The sequence below is a fragment of the Lactuca virosa genome, chromosome 8 (assembly GCF_052849685.1).
Source record: "Lactuca virosa cultivar CGN04683 chromosome 8, Lactuca_virosa_CGN04683_v6, whole genome shotgun sequence".
Taxonomy (NCBI): domain Eukaryota; kingdom Viridiplantae; phylum Streptophyta; class Magnoliopsida; order Asterales; family Asteraceae; genus Lactuca; species Lactuca virosa.
Window position 1 is genome coordinate 178,819,944 of NC_136433.1, and position 18,036 is coordinate 178,837,979.

The window sequence follows — 18,036 nt, forward strand, 5'->3', positions numbered from 1 at the left end:
GTCAAGTCGGCATGGGGGACTCGACGAGTAGGAGCTGGCAGTGGAAACCCTAATTTTCAGGGTTTTGCACCCTATATATTGGACCATTAGCGCCTCCCACTGTCCTCTATCACCCTCTTGAGACCCAGAAACCCTAATTTCCGTGAATGAGAGCTTGGAGAGTGTTTTGGAGCTTTGGGGAGTGACTTTTGTGAAGGAAATTTGTAGATCAAGAGGCTAGCATCAAGATTTATGTGTGGATCCAGAGTCTACTTCAGTTTGGGCACGTTTTGGAGGTAACCAGCTGTTACCTTGACCTCTTTTCTTCTAGAATCATTCATATGTGAAAACTAGCGCTTTCTTTAGTTATTCATGAAGGGATTTTGGTATAGGAGCTACATCTGAAGTTGAAACTTCAGATCTGAACCTCTTTTGAGTCCTAAGTCCATAAAGTTTCCAGCTCTTGCAAGGATGAGACTCTCCTATGGTGTAAAACTCCATTAGAAGCTTAGATTGGTCATTTAGAGCCTTTAGGGCCTTGCATGCATGTAAAGTTTGCAACTTTACGTGATAAACATGCCTTAGAAGCTTGGATCTGTAATCTGGAACCTTGGCATGGCTTGAAAAGTGTCTGCATGGATAAAGGTCTGCAAGGACTCGGCGAGTTGCATAGTCAACTCGGCGAGTCATATGAAGATGGTCATGAACTCGTCGAGTTGATGAACAAACTCGGCGAGTCCGTTGAAGATTGCCTTGAACTCGGCGAGTCGTTCGAAGACTCGGCGAGTCGGCTAGGGTTTCTCCTAATTGTTGGACACGTATGAACTCAGCGAGTTAAAAGGGAACTCAACGAGCCAATCAAGGATTTCACGACTTCTCGAGTTCAGGAAGGACTCGACGAGTCGGTGAACTACACTCGACGAGTCGAGTCAACATGGACTGTTGACTTTGACTGTGGACTTTGACTTTGACCAAGAGTTGACCAGTCGACTTATGAGGGTATTCTGGTAATTTATAGATTTATGAAAAAGGGTTTTATGGTAACTATAGGTGGTGGAGTTCGTGTTGGTGATCCGGGAGTTGAGCTTTCTAGTTTCCGACGACAGTTGCGAGGTGAGTTATCCTCACTAGACTAAGGGGTCTAAGGCACCAAGTCCGGCCCATTGGATATGTTATCCTAGCAGTGTTAGATGTTGAGTATGAGTTAGTGTTGCATGCTAGTGGTTATGCTAGTTAGGTAGACCTGTAGGACTACCTGTGATGTTATATGATTATTGCATGCTCAGTGGTTATGTGGTATGTTATATGTTATGTGGATGGGTTGAGGTTGTACTGCTTCGTGCGGTAGCCAACAGACCTTAGGAGCATTCCAGTTACGGGCTAAAGGGAGACTCGTACTGTGGGCTCGGTAGCATTCCAGTTACGGGCTAAAGGGAGACTCGTACTGTGGGCTCGGGAGCATTCCAGTTACGGGCTAAAGGGAGACTCGTACTGTGGGCTCAGGGGTAATTCAGTCTGTAAAGCTGGGGACCCATTATATGTTGTTCAGTTTGTTATGATATGTTTATGTGGACTGTATGTGTATCGGTATTTTGGGGGAACTCACTAAGCTCTCGGGCTTACAGTTTCAGTTTATTGTTTCAGGTACATCAGGGGATTGCGGAAGGCGAAGGCGTGATCGTACAGCTCCTCATGTTTTGTCTATGTTTCTGGGAAAACTCTGATATTATACATTTTGAAAACAAAGTTGTAATGATTTTTAATGGTTTGAAATGTTTTTAAAAGTTTAAATTGGTTTGAATTTTTGGGTGTTACAAGTTGGTATCAAAGCCTTGGTTTGAGTGAATTGGAAGAACATGCGTGTAACTCCAGTCTCAAATCAAGGAAATGATTTTCAAAATGATTTTTTTTCAAAAGGTTTTCAAAATAAGTAAAGGAGGGTGCAGGATGTAACGCCCGTAGATCCGGGCTAGTAAATTTAGAGATAGTAGGGTCGAAAACGACTTTTCGACAACAAGATTATTTAGAATAAATAATCTTAACCAAGTTGTAGAATATGTCTCAAGGTTTCCGTACATATAAAGAACGCCGAAATCCGAGTTATAACGAAGAAGTTATGACCCGTCGAAGTTTTACGGCAAAACCGACACAGCACCGGGAGACGTAAATAGCGAATTTACGATAGAGCGACTTCTAGCCTTAGCAATCTAAACGACAGTCGTCGAAAACGTTAAACCGAGAGCGTCCATAAAAAAGAACGCGCAAATCTGACTTCGTATGAGGAAGTTATGATTTTTCGAAGTTTCGGCTTAGTAGTGTACAGCCCGAAACTCGAATTTTAGTTCGAGCGGTTTTTGGCTTATGCGACCTAAATGAGAGTTGAAGATCTCATTAATAGGAACTCAACGATAAAAAGACAGACAAAAACGGAGTCCGTATGAAGGAGTTACGAATTCTTCGCGGTCATTTAACAGTCTAATCTCCTCCTACTGTTAAATTTAAGATCGGTCGAGAATTAGCCGACAGAGTCTAAATGAAAGTTGTAGATCTTGTTTTGACCTACGCGTGGAAAAAAAGAACGTCTAAAACGGAGCTCGTATACGAAAGTTACGGGGTTTAGAAGTCGGCAGGGTGCTGCTGCAAAAGGGGTGACGTGGCTGAATATGGGCCAAGGTTTTCTCCCCAAGAAAAGCTATCAGGTGATGACACGTGGCAGCGACTCGGCGAGTCCGTGAACTGACTCGGCGAGTCCATCAGGATTTCACCCTATAAATAGAAGTGTTGGGTCATGCCATTTCCTCACACCTTCAAACCCTTCTTTCTCTCTCTAGAACCTCTCTCTAAGCCTCCCTAACCCCCCAAAGCCTAGGGTAACTCCCTAGCACGAGGCGGAAGCCCCGGAGCGCCTGACGGCTCCGAAAAGGAGAGCCCTCGGCTCAGAAACTCTGCTCCGGCGGAGCCCGGTTTTCGAGAAAACCCGCTGTAAGTGAGCTACGACTACCCTATCTTTAGTATAGCTTATGTTTTAATATAGTAACATTATTAGGACCTTAAAATAATTATTTAGGCTATTATTATGAGTTATATAAGTGTGTTGCTTAACGCTTAAATAATAGTAATAATAGCTAGTCTATTAATTAGTCTTGGTGAATATTAGACTAAACTCTAGTGGTAATGATACTAGGTTTTGTCCGAGGAAATTTGTTTTGAGATAACGAAGTGCTTTTCGAGTACCGAGTCACCACCTAATCAGGTGAGTGCATAGTTACTTTCATCTTACACATAGATATGAAGTATTTTATATAAATTACGTGCTATGTGTGTATACTGTCTGAATACTTGCTGTATATGCTGGATAAAACGTTTTATACATGTTTTAAATGATATAAACTGTATATGTATTTTATATCTACAAAATGTGTTGGGTAAAACATGGGTAGATTAGAGGTGAGATAAATGATGAGCGATGAAAGATGAGATAAATGATGAGCGATGAAAGATGAGATGAACGATGAGCGACGATATATGAGTGATAAAATATGGTGCTAAGCGATGAGCCAAAGCGATGACCTAAGAGATGAGCCAAAGCGATGACCTAAGCGATGAGCCAAAGCGATGAGCCAAACGATGACCCAAGCGATGGCCTCGTCATCTAGCAGAGTATGGATGACAACCACGGACTATTCTAGACAGTCTAGTGGAACAGTAGCATGCTCGCAACCTGTAGGTGTTGTGAACGATGTGTTCACCCGGTGTACTCTAAAAACCCATTGACATGTATTACGAGTGGACTCTTAAAAACGATGTTGTAAATAAACGAGATAAATCCTGGTGACTATGCAGACTTAGTGCCGATTCCTTAGGATACTCCTTAGGAATGAATGAACGAGGAATAACTGAATCTTAGGATAGATCCTTAAGAGTAAAGAAGATAATGGGGGATGGGTAATTGGGTTGATTGTTTGATGTTTAACATAATAATTATATTATTGTGGGTTGAAAACCCTATGTACTCACCAGGTTTCCCAACCTGACCCACTCAAGCTTATTCGTATCACAGGTGTCGATATGAAGCTACTTTACACTGAGGGATTTAAAAGAGATGTAGATCACTAGTGTAAATGAATGTAAGTGCTGTTTATGCTTATGTTTCTGTATTGACGATGACACCCCAAATTTTTAAAATGAATAAAAATACATTTCTTCAGAAATGCTTTGATAACGTACTTATCATGTTTTACTGGAAACAAATTCCGCAACATTTTTATCAAAAGAAGTACTCTGGTTTTTATAAAGCATAAACAAAATCGGTCTTTTCTGGCCGTGAAAATGGGGATGTCACAGTTGGTATCAGAGCATTAGTTTAAGCGAACTAGGAATATGGATTTATTTCTAGACTTAAACTTAGAATGCTAAGCAATGATTGTGAGGAGTGTGTCTAATAAAATTTAGGTAATACACCTGAATAGACACAAGCACTAGCTTATTTAGGGAAAATACCTAACATGCTTTTATGTGCTAAATGATTTATGATATGCATTATATGATCGGATCTATGGTCTGTTGCCGACCGGATCTGGAAACTTTATGTGTTCAGGTTTCTAAACGTTTAATTACGGTATTAGAACTGGCATATAACTTTTCGGAGTAATAGGGAGATTTACGCGTCGATCGTATATAAAATCTTGCCTATCTTAATTCTCGTCATTACACACCGAACGTCTGAATTGGTGTATAGATCGAAATGGCAAGAACCCGAAGTGGAGTCGGGAATGCGAACGGAAACAGGAATCAACCTCCAGTGATTGAGCAAATACCTGTTGTGGTAGCCACTCCTGAGCCCATCACAATGGCCGGAGTACAGGCGATGATCCAAATGATGTTGGATCGTCAAATGGAGGAAACCAGACGTTTGCTTCAATAGAATCGAGAGGAAGCTACAATTCCGATCGTACAACCTGAACTGGTCCCCGAACAATCGGAGGAAGGAAACTACACCCGCCCTGTGAGTCAAGCTGAGACTCAAAGAGAACGAAGAAATGGCCCAGAGAGGGGAAACAACAAGGATGGTCGAATGTATAAGAACTTCTTGAGTGCAAAACCAGGGAATCTTTCCGGAAGCCCGAAGCCGGTTGAGATTATGGACTGGATCTCCGAAATGGAGATGGTGTTTGAGAGCTGTGACTGTAGCGACGGGCAGAAAACCGTCTTTGCACTCAGACAATTAAAGTCTGGAGTACTAAGCTGGTGGAAGCTACTAGCTAACACAATGCCCAAGGGAGAAGCAAGGAAGATGTCTTGGGAAGATTTCCTGGTGCAACTGAAAATGCAGTACTGCTCTGAGCAGGATCTTCTGGAGATCAACAATGAGTTCCAAAATATGAAGAAAGGAAGGATGAGTGTGACTGAGTATGCTGCAAGTTTTACGGAGAAGATGAAGCTTGTTCCTTACCTAGTTCCAATTGAGCTCTCCAAGGTCAACAAGTTTGCCCATGGATTACCAGCGGACTTTGGTCCAATGGTCAAGCAAGCAACCACCTTGAAAGCCGCCATTTGGGCTGCTAAGAATGTGGAGACCCAGATAAGAGAGAAGGGTCTAGAAAGAGCTGAAGTTGGCGAGAAAAGGAAGCATGAAGGATCTTCAAGGTCCAACAAGGAGTGAAAATTCCTGAAGTCTGGAGGAGGGGGAAGTGAAGCAAAATGGTGTGATAAATTCAAGAAGAAACACTTAGGAAAATGTGGCGAAGAGGTGATATGTTTCAAGTGTGGAAAGTCTGGCCATTACGCCAACGAGTGCACATTCAACAAGAAGGTATGCTTCGGATGTAACAAAGAAGGGCATATTTCTAGAGACTGCCCAAAGAAAAACGAAGCAGCAAGGCCAAATGCACCGCCAAAACCAAGGGCATTTCACATGATCCTCGACGAAGCAGATAACAACACGAGGAATCAAGTATGAGGACTTCAAATCCGAAGATCGAGTTATGTAGTAGCCATAGCATCGTATGATGTAGCCTGTTAGAGGCATAGTCTAGGGTGAACTTGAACACCTATGTAATCGTTTCAAGGAATAATATAAAACCTTCCTTTTGATATCTGATGTGTTAAGTTGTTATGTGATTTTCTTGAATGGTGACTTGGAAAACTGCGAGACAATACTTGGGACAAGTATGAGTAGGTGTGAAAGGTAGTAGATGCACATACTACCGGAAGCACAGGACTCACGCTTGGATCAGGGAAAGTCACAAGGTTACCAAGAAACTAGTAATTGATTTCATTATTATTCAAGTATGTCGTTACCATTGTTTCGGTAATGCTTAAAAAGATTATTGTTATTCCGACCCTAGTGGTCATATCGAATTGAGTCCGACTAAGACGAGTATGTTACGTGGTTCAAAGAACCAAGTCCGATGTAGCATCCGACTTAAGCTAGAAGATTGAAGTGAAAGATAGTTGAAGCATCGCAACCGTTGTCAAGATTAGAAGGTTGTACCTAGAAGTGCTACATGATAGAATGTGATTATATCACATTAGGACATGAAGGAAGGTATATTTCGTTCTGGAATTTGACTCTAAAAGACCTGAGTCTAAGCGTTGCATCATACGATGATAGGTCATTAGAACACGACACATCAGTCCATTGTAGTAATAAAGGAACTTATCTTCAGAAGAAGAAGGAGTCTCCAGAGAGATTGTGACTCGAATGTCATAATTTGGAGTCTAACGAGCAGGTACAAAGATCGAGTACCGCTTGCAGTCAAGGAGTCCAAGAGTTATATACTCGTTCGAAGCAAACGTCAAAGTTATGGTTATTACATAGGATGAAGAGATAACGTATGGAGTCATCATGTGAGCCCTGTTTCGTTGATGATTCGGGGACGTAATCATCCTAAGGGGGAGATAATTGTAACTCTCGTAGATCTGGGCTAGTAAATTTAGAGATAGTAGGGTCGAAAACGACTTTTCGACAACAAGATTATTTAGAATAAATAATCTTAACCAAGTTGTAGAATATGTCTCAAGGTTTCCGTACATATAAAGAACGCCGAAATCCGAGTTATAACGAAGAAGTTATGACCCGTCGAAGTTTTACGGCAAAACCGACACAGCACCGGGAGACGTAAATAGCGAATTTACGATAGAGCGACTTCTAGCCTTAGCAATCTAAATGACAGTCGTCGAAAACGTTAAACCGAGAGCGTCCATAAAAAAGAACGCGCAAATCTGACTTCGTATGAGGAAGTTATGATTTTTCGAAGTTTCGGCTTAGCAGTGTACAGCCCGAAACTCGAATTTTAGTTCGAGCGGTTTTTGGCTTATGCGACCTAAATAAGAGTTGAAGATCTCATTAATAGGAACTCAACGATAAAAAGACAGACAAAAACGGAGTCCGTATGAAGGAGTTACGAATTCTTCGCGGTCATTTAACAGTCTAATCTCCTCCTACTGTTAAATTTAAGATCAGTCGAGAATTAGCCGACAGAGTCTAAATGAAAGTTGTAGATCTTGTTTTGACCTACGCGTTGAAAAAAAGAACGTCTAAAACGGAGCTCGTATACGAAAGTTACGGGGTTTAGAAGTCGGCAGGGTGCTGATGCAAAAGGGGTGACGTGGCTGAATATGGGCCAAGGTTTTCTCCCCAAGAAAAGCTATCAGGTGATGACACGTGGCAGCGACTCGGCGAGTCCGTGAACTGACTCGGCGAGTCCATCAGGATTTCACCCTATAAATAGAAGTGTTGGGTCATGCCATTTCCTCACACCTTCAAACCCTTCTTTCTCTCTCTAGAACCTCTCTCTAAGCCTCCCTAACCCCCCAAAGCCTAGGGTAACTCCCTAGCACGAGGCGGAAGCCCCGGAGCGCCTGACGGCTCCGAAAAGGAGAGCCCTCGGCTCAGAAACTCTGCTCCGGCGGAGCCCGGTTTTCGAGAAAACCCGCTGTAAGTGAGCTACGACTACCCTATCTTTAGTATAGCTTATGTTTTAATATAGTAACATTATTAGGACCTTAAAATAATTATTTAGGCTATTATTATGAGTTATATAAGTGTGTTGCTTAACGCTTAAATAATAGTAATAATAGCTAGTCTATTAATTAGTCTTGGTGAATATTAGACTAAACTCTAGTGGTAATGATACTAGGTTTTGTCCGAGGAAATTTGTTTTGAGATAACGAAGTGCTTTTCGAGTACCGAGTCACCACCTAATCAGGTGAGTGCATAGTTACTTTCATCTTACACATAGATATGAATTATTTTATATAAATTACGTGCTATGTGTGTATACTGTCTGAATACTTGTTGTCTATGCTGGATAAAACGTTTTATACATGTTTTAAATGATATAAACTGTATATGTATTTTATATCTACAAAATATGTTGGGTAAAACATGGGTAGATTAGAGGTGAGATAAATGATGAGCGATGAAAGATGAGATAAATGATGAGCGATGAAAGATGAGATGAACGATGAGCGACGATATATGAGTGATAAAATATGGTGCTAAGCGATGACCTAAGCGATGAGCCAAAGCGATGACCTAAGAGATGTAGATCACTAGTGTAAATGAATGTAAGTTCTGTTTATGCTTATGTTTATGTATTGACGATGACACCCCAATGTTTTAAAATGAATAAAAATACATTTCTTCATAAATGCTTTGATAACGTACTTATCATGTTTTACTGGGAACAAATTCCGCAACATTTTTATCAAAAGAAGTACTCTGGTTTTTACAAAGCATAAACAAAATCGGTCTTTTCTTGCCGTGAAAATGGGGATGTCACAGTTGGTATCAGAGCATTAGTTTAAGCGAACTAGGAATATGGATTTATTTCTAGACTTAAACTTAGAATGCTAAGCAATGATTGTGAGGAGTGTGTCTAATAAAATTTAGGTAATACACCTGAATAGACACAAGCACTAGCTTATTTAGGGAAAATACCTAACATGCTTTTATGTGCTAAATGATTTATGATATGCATTATATGATCGGATCTATGGTCTGTTGCCGACCGGATCTGGAAACTTTATGTGTTCAGGTTTCTAAACGTTTAATTACGGTATTAGAACTGGCATATAACTTTTCGGAGTAATAGGGAGATTTACGCGTCGATCGTAAATAAAATCTTGCCTATCTTAATTCTCGTCATTACACACCGAACGTCTGAATTAGTGTATAGATCGAAATGGCAAGAACCCGAAGTGGAGTCGGGAATGCGAACGGAAACAGGAATCAACCTCCAGTGATTGAGCAAATACCTGTTGTGGTAGCCACTCCTGAGCCCATCACAATGGCCGGAGTACAGGCGATGATCCAAATGATGTTGGATCGTCAAATGGAGGAAACCAGACGTTTGCTTCAATAGAATCGAGAGGAAGCTACAATTCCGATCGTACAACCTGAACTGGTCCCCGAACAATCGGAGGAAGGAAACTACACCCGCCCTGTGAGTCAAGCTGAGACTCAAAGAGAACGAAGAAATGGCCCAGAGAGGGGAAACAACAAGGATGGTCGAATGTATAAGAACTTCTTGAGTGCAAAACCACAGAATCTTTCCCGAAGCCCGAAGCCGGTTGAGATTATGGACTGGATCTCCGAAATGGAGATGGTGTTTGAGAGCTGTGACTGTAGCGACGGGCAGAAAACCGTCTTTGCACTCAGACAATTAAAGTCTGGAGTACTAAGTTGGTGGAAGCTACTAGCTAACACAATGCCCAAGGGAGAAGCAAGGAAGATGTCTTGGGAAGATTTCCTGGTGCAACTGAAAATGCAGTACTGCTCTGAGCAGGATCTTCTGGAGATCAACAATGAGTTCCAAAATATGAAGAAAGAAAGGATGAGTGTGACTGAGTATGCTGCAAGTTTTACGGAGAAGATGAAGCTTGTTCCTTACCTAGTTCCAATTGAGCTCTCCAAGGTCAACAAGTTTGCCCATGGATTACCAGCGGACTTTGGTCCAATGGTCAAGCAAGCAACGACCTTGAAAGCCGTCATCTGGGCTGCTAAGAATGTGGAGACCCAGATAAGAGAGAAGGGTCTGGAGAGAGCTGAAGTTGGCGAGAAAAGGAAGCATGAAGGATCTTCAAGGTCCAACAAGTAGAGAAAATTCCTGAATTCTGGAGGAGGGGGAAGTGAAGCAAAATGGTGTGATAAATTCAAGAAGAAACACTTAGGAAAATGTGGCGAAGAGGTGATATGTTTCAAGTGTGGAAAGTCTGGCCATTACGCCAATGAGTGCACATTCAACAAGAAGGTATGCTTCGGATGTAACAAAGAAGGGCATATTTCTAGAGACTGCCCAAAGAAAAACGAAGCAGCAAGGCCAAATGCACCGCCAAAACCAAGGGCATTTCACATGATCCTCGACGAAGCAGATAACAACGCGAGGAATCAAGGATGAAGACTTCACATCCGAAGATCGAGTTATGTAGTAGCCATAGCATCGTATGATGTAGCCTGTTAGAGCATAGTCTAGGGTGAACTTGAACACCTATGTAATCGTTTCAAGGAATAATATAAAACCTTCGTTTTGCTATCTGATGTGTTAAGTTGTTATGTGATTTTCTTGAATGGTGACTTGGAAAACTGCAAGACAATACTTGGGACAAGTATGAGTAGGTGTGAAAGGTAGTAGATGCATATACTACCAGAAGCACAGGACTCACGCTTGGATCAGGGAAAGTCACAAGGTTACCAAGAAGCTAGTAATTGATTTCATTATTATTCAAGTATGTCGTTACCATTGTTTCGGTAATGCTTAAGAGGATGATTGTTATTCCGACCCTAGTGGTCATATCGAATTGAGTCCGACTAAGACGAGTATGTTACGTGGTTCAAAGAACCAAGTCCGATGTAGCATCCGACTTAAGCTAGAAGATTGAAGTGAAAGATAGTCGAAGCATCGCAACCGTTGTCAAGATTAGAAGGTTGTACCTAGAAGTGCTACATGATAGAATCTGATTATATCACATTAGGACATGAAGGAAGGTATATTCCGTTCTGGAATTTGACTCTAAAAGACCTGAGTCTAAGCGTTGCATCATACGATGATAGGTCATTAGAACACGACACATCAGTCCATTGTAGTAATAAAGGAACTTATCTTCAGAAGAAGAAGGAGTCTCCAGAGAGATTGTGACTCGAATGTCATAATTTGGAGTCTAACGAGCAGGTACAAAGATCGAGTACCGCTTGCAGTCAAGGAGTCCAAGAGTTATATACTCGTTCGAAGCAAACGTCAAAGTTACGGTTATTACATAGGATGAAGAGATAACGTATGGAGTCATCATGTGAGCCCTGTTTCGTTGATGATTCGGGGACGTAATCATCCTAAGGGGGAGATAATTGTAACTCCCGTAGATCTGGGCTAGTAAATTTAGAGATAGTAGGGTCGAAAACGACTTTTCGACAACAAGATTATTTAGAATAAATAATCTTAACCAAGTTGTAGAATATGTCTCAAGGTTTCCGTACATATAAAGAACGCCGAAATCCGAGTTATAATGAAGAAGTTATGACCCGTCGAAGTTTTACGGCAAAACCGGCACGACACCGGGAGACGTAAATAGCGAATTTACGATAGAGCGACTTCTAGCCTTAGCAATCTAAACGAAAGTCGTAGAAAATGTTAAACCGAGATCGTCCATAAAAAAGAACGCCAAAATCTGACTTCGTATGAGGAAGTTATGATTTTTCGAAGTTTCGACTTAGCAGTGTACAGCTCGAAACTCGAATTTTAGTTCGAGCGGTTTTTGGCTTACGCGACCTAAATGAGAGTTGAAGATCTCATTAATAGAAACTCAACGATAAAAAGACAGGCGAAAACGGAGTCCGTATGAAGGAGTTACGAATTCTTCGCGGTCATTTAACAGTCTAATCTCCTCCTACTGTTGAATTTAAGACCGGTCGAGAATTAGCCGACGGAGTCTTTGTAGATCTTGTTTTTACCTACGCGTGGAAAAAAAGAACGTCGAAAACGGAGCTCGTATACGAAAGTTACGGGGACTCTTAAAAACGATGTTGTCAATAAACGAGATAAACCCTAGCAGGCTCGCAACCTGTAGGTGTTGTGAACAATGTGTTCACCCGGTGTACTCTAAAAACCATTAACAGGTATTACGAGTGGACTCTTAAAAATGATGTTGTCAATAAACGAGATAAACCCTGGTGAGTATGCAGACTTAGTGTCGATTCCTTAGGATACTCCTTAGGAATGAATGAACGAGGAATAACTGAATCTTAGGGTAGATCCTTAAGAGTAAAGAAGATAATGGGGGATGGGTAATTGGGTTGATTGTTTGATGTTTAACATAATAATTATATTATTGTGGGTTGAAAACCCTATGTACTCACCAAGTTTCCCAACCTGACCCACTCAAGCTTATTTGTATCACAGGTGTCGATATGAAGCTACTTTACACCGAGGGATTTAAAAGAGATGTCGATCACTAGTGTAAATGAATGTAAGTTCTGTTTATGCTTATGTTTCTGTATTGACGATGACACCCCAATGTTTTAAAATGAATAAAAATACATTTCTTCAGAAATGATTTGATAACGTACTTATCATGTTTTACTGGGGACAAATTCCGCAACATTTTTATCAAAAGAAGTACTCTGGTTTTTATAAAGCATAAACAAAATCGGTCTTTTCTGGCCGTGAAAATGGGGATGTCACACAGGATGTACGATCAGCTGGAGCCAGTAAGTAGACCCCAAAATACCATACAAGTTATTTGATTATGAGATATGTTAGAACAATATGTTAGTACTAGGCTAGGGAGCTTCAGGAATTGCATGATAGAATTGCGTGATTACATGATGCCTGCTAGCCTAGGGTTTCCTTTATATGAGATTCACATCATTACTGTAGTTGCTTAGTGTATGCATCACGGTTATACATAACCAAGATCTTATAGACTGAGAATGTTTGATTTGGCCTTACGTTCTGTTCTTGTTTGATTGGGAGCTTAGGGTAGGATTGGATATTCGAAAGTCTATGGGGTCCAGCGTTATGTATGGCTAGCATACACTAGTGCTGCAGGGTTGGTGGGAGTTTCATGGATAGGTGGGTTGTGTGAGGCCGAGAGGCCAGTTAGGAGATATTTAGCATTCCTCTAGGAGTGAGGACTGAGCGCTCGCTATGTTGTGTATTCAGTTAGGGAATTGTGGTGATGCTTGAGACAAATATGGGTAGGTGTGGAAGGTAGTAGGGGCCCATACTACTGAAAGCACAGGACCCATACGCGTGTCAAGTGAGTCACAATCCCTAGGGTTAGTCGGGAGTTGGCTCCCAGTTATTTATATGGATTATCTGATATCTTGTGGTATGTTTCAGAATGGTGATGACGAGACGCTTTGTAGCTGGATCCGGTTCGGGATCAGGATCAGGGGACAGAGGCCAGGAGGGGCCAACAGCACCCGAGCTAGTGGTGCAGATGGGTACAGAGGAGTTGGATGCCAGGATCCGAGAGATCCTGCATGATGAGTTTGCTGTTGCGTTACGGGAACAGTTACCAGAGATGTTTGGGTCGATTAAGACCGCCATGGTGGAGTACTTTGATGAGCGCTATGCAGCCCTTGCAGAGACAACTGCCGCAGCAGCTGCCTCAGCTGTATCAGCGGCAGGGGGAGGAGTTGGTAGGGGCTTCCAGTACAAGGACTTCGATAACACGAAGCCCCCTACTTTTGATGGGACGCAGGATCCCATCAAGGCTTTAAGAGCTACGATTGCCAGTTAGGTTTTGAAGTCATACTCAATAATAGTTTTAGACTTATCCAAGTGGGAGACTGTTGGATTAAAGTCTAAGTCCATAACTATATTTGGTATGTACTTGACCCGACCCGGCATGGTCCATTTGGGTTGCACTTCACCGGCACAATTTATATGGATAGTCTTTTGAGAATAGTATATTTATGATTTATATTAATATATTATAAGTTCTAATATATTAATATGGAATCATATTATTTAATTAGTATTGATCAAGAATTAATTTTGAATTAATTAAGTGATCAAAAAGAACTAATTAAATATGGACTCTTATATATATGGAATGGGTCAAGTTCATTTAGGTTGGGCTAAGCTTTCATGGATGGTCCATGGAGCTTTTAACCCATGGATCCTATGTAAATGAAAGGTCATGGGTATTAGGGTTTACATGGATGTAACCCTAATCCTCCATAATATATAAAGGGGTCCTTGGCTCACTAAATTGGGCCAAGTGTGTGAAAATAAGAGTGGGCCGATTTTAGTGTGCATACATATTCTCTCAAGTTCTTCCAAGGTGTTTTGGTGATTTGTGATTCCATTTGAGGTTTCCACACTATTGGGGCTAAGCTCTTAAAGCTTGAAGACATCAAGCTACATCAAAAGGTATGTCATCTAACTAGAACTTTGTAGTACAGGTGCTTCATAATATGCTAGTTAGGATGAAACCTTGGAATAGTTAATATTTGCATGTATAATAGAGAAAACATAGATCCAAGGTTTATAGGGTTGCATTTACACCATAGGAGTGTTAGAATGCTCAAAACCCAACAGTGGTATCAGAGCCTGGTTTGTTTTCTGTTATATTGATGCAAATGTTTTATTTTCAAGTTGAAAAAAAAGGAGAAAAAAACATGACGTTTGTCAAATTTTAAGATAATTACTTGTTTTGTGAAAAACGAATTATTTGTAAAATTTGAATCATTTGTTATATGAGTTGAATTAGGTCAAATTTAGTAAAAGATGAAATGATATGATTATTTTATTAGTTTTAAAAGTTTGATCTAAATGTTTTAAGGAGTTACATATTTTGTCATAAAATTTTGGAGCTCAAAAGTTTTTTTTTTTAAAGTTGTGATCTTAAGGGTTTTTGAAACTTCCATAAGTTATGGATATGAAAGTTTTTTTTTAAAAAAAAAATTTGATTCAAAGTTTTTATGGAGTTACAAAATTTGGTGTTAATGTTTTAAAGAATTTCATAACTTGTTCTTAAGTTATGGAACATGGAAAGTTTCATCATAAAACACCATTAATTCCATAAGTTATGGAATCCAAAGGTTTTCAAGAATTACAAAACTTGCCCTCAAGTTTTGGAATTTGAGAAAAAAATTTTATGAAAAAAAGAATTGAATTCTAAAACTCTTGGGTTCATAACTTAAACAATTAATTAAATGGTTTTAATTTTGAGTTTAATAATTGGAATTATGATGTTTTGTTGAATAGTTCAAATTAACTCTTATGGACTTTATTAATAGTTAATTAAAGCGTTTAATTAAAAGAGTATTATTAATCCATAAATATATGGTTTGAGTTTAATTAAATTAAAAGTCTAGTTTAATTAATAGATTAAAACACCAAGTATTTTAAATGTCTAAAATACACCCTTATACTATTATAATATTAAAAGTTTAATATATTATATGTATAAGAGCAAGTCGTCTTACCATTAGTAGGCCTCATTCACGAAGCCGGTCTATAAGGGGGGTATAAGGTTCCTGCCTATAAAATGACAGTTTAATGGGTGTCCACTCTCACTCATCGCTTCCTTGACCGGTGGAGGGTCGTTAGCCGAACAGGTAGGACAAGGACTATAATTCTCCCTTCATTATAAGTATAATGATAAATACTAAGTAACTAAACACTTATAAATTCCCAATCTTAGTTACTTAGGAAAATGTGAATAATGTGCTAATCCATGAAATTACACTTTGCACTTTGTTTAAGCTGTTAGTGGAGCGTGTGTGGTTAACCGGCACACTAACCTGGACTTAACAAGGTTGGCAAAGGGTAACTTAATGTTTATCATAGTATCGTTGGAGCGTGTGTGGTTAACCGGCACATCGATTGAGGGGTAAATATTAAGGGTACCAAGTATATTTGCATGGTTACTTCACACCTTGTTTTGTGATCCTCGACATCCCAGTCACAAAACCTGAAGGGCTCACTCGAGATTGAAACATGCCATTGAAAAGTTCAATGAATCTCAAAAGAATCCAGGAGTTTCAAAACCAATTAAAACCTAATAATACATTTCATTTATCTTGGTGGAAATTGGTGAATCGTCATTCACCTACCTTCAAATACTTTATAGCTTGGATTACGGCATCCCTCTTCCAAGTTATAAAATAGTTTGTCGGGTCCTAGCCTTAATATATCATATTGGGTGTTATATTAAGGACTTAAATCAACTTTACGTGAATTTCTCCCATTGTTGATGTCTGGTTTAGACAACAATGATCTTCCCAAACCAAGCTTTCCTAATGAATATGACTTCCCGAGTTTGGCTCATGGAAGTCATACTTCTCTTCCTTCACCTCCTCCAATTATTCTCCCTAACCCACAAGTTCAAGGTCACTCAAGCCCTAATGGCAAGCAAGGTCTATGTGTGATCCCATCTTAGAGATGAAGTCACATATTGACAATCCGGGAGAGTTGGGTGTCAAAGTCTTGAGAAAGTTGGATGTTCAATCACTTTCTAAGTCACATAGTGAGTTCCTTTGGGACTACTATGAAACAGACTATGACATGAACCTTAATGATCATATCTATTTGCTTGGTGCTGCTGAATCAGCAATGATTTGGAACGATAGTAAAGCAAATTTGATTAGAAGATCAACTTCCCAAAAACTTTATGGACAGTGACAATGGTGACACTGGAAATCCAGAAAAAGCATTCTCTTCCCAATGGAAAGGGATTGGCCATAGTTAACCCGGTTGACCAAATGGTAAAGAGAAAGGCTAAGTCTGAGATAGTCCCATTACCAAAGGGTCCATATGTTTATTTTGCCAAAGGAAGGGGCGTTGATTGCAAAGCTGCCAAATTTACCTAAGGATGTTAAAGTCAATAAGTTTGACTCTACATCAGGTAGAGCCCATTATCTAACTCTGTTAAGTTCTATTATGAGATCCTTATTACATGATGTGACTGGGTCACATGTTGATGTTTGAAGAATCAAAGAATAGAGAGAAATCTTAAAGGAAGTATATGCTGATTCTGATCGCGAAGGTGGATTTCGATCGCATCAGAATTTTGAGCAGTTGCTTAAGAAGTTATGATATATTGCTAAGGAATAGATAACAACAATTTTCCATGTGGATTGTAAGGATAAGTTTTTCCGCAAAGTTTTAAAATAAAAGAAAATTGTTTAATTTTATTTATTTGAAGTATCCTTACAATGGCATTTGTGAAAAATTGTTGCTTATATGATTCCACTGACAGCAATATTGGAAAATGGATTTGATTCTTTCATTTGTGGTAGTGTCTAAATTTACCAAATCAGGAAAGTTCCTCATCCCCCAAGTTTCAATTGGACCGAAACTTAGAATCATGCAAGTTGAATAGTATGATGAATGAGAACTTTCAAGCATTGGAAAATCAAGACTAATTACTTGTTCACATGGATGTGTGAGTCAAGTGAAGGACTAAAGGGATCGAGTACACATTCTTGTGCACTGGTCATGTCCACCACAAAGCTCGTTAAGACTATTTGATTTACTAAAGTTTAGTAAATATGGTTATACTTACAAGTTTAAGTATAATTCTGAAACATTGGAAAAGTCTCAATGTATGGCAGAACGAATGGGAAGAATCAAATTAGGCAGAAAGATAAAAGTTTCTCAAATCTGAAAAGATGGGAGAGTACTTTAGTATCATGTTTGTGATCATCTTAATGATTTAGAAATCATATCACAATTAGTCCTCTAAAGGTCATCTTAGTGCATTATTATGACTAAGAAGAGGAGTCATGAATTGTTGAAATGGTTAGATCAGGAAGATGAGTCATACTTCGTTCCAAAACAATTCTTAGAGTCATACTCCAAGATTGTAACTTGAGTGACATATCTTAAAGAAAGGTTTAAAACACTTGTCAAATGTAAGAGTAAAAGTGTCCTACTCTTGTACATTTGAAATTGGTAAGTTGTGATGTTTTGGATAAAACAAAGACCAACTAAGGCCAATTGTGTGAAGTGTTTGTCTTGATAAAGAATCCGCACTATCTCTTGAATATTTGGCAAGATAGTCTTATATGTCAAGAGGATAGTGGGAGTCTTAAAGATCCTAAAA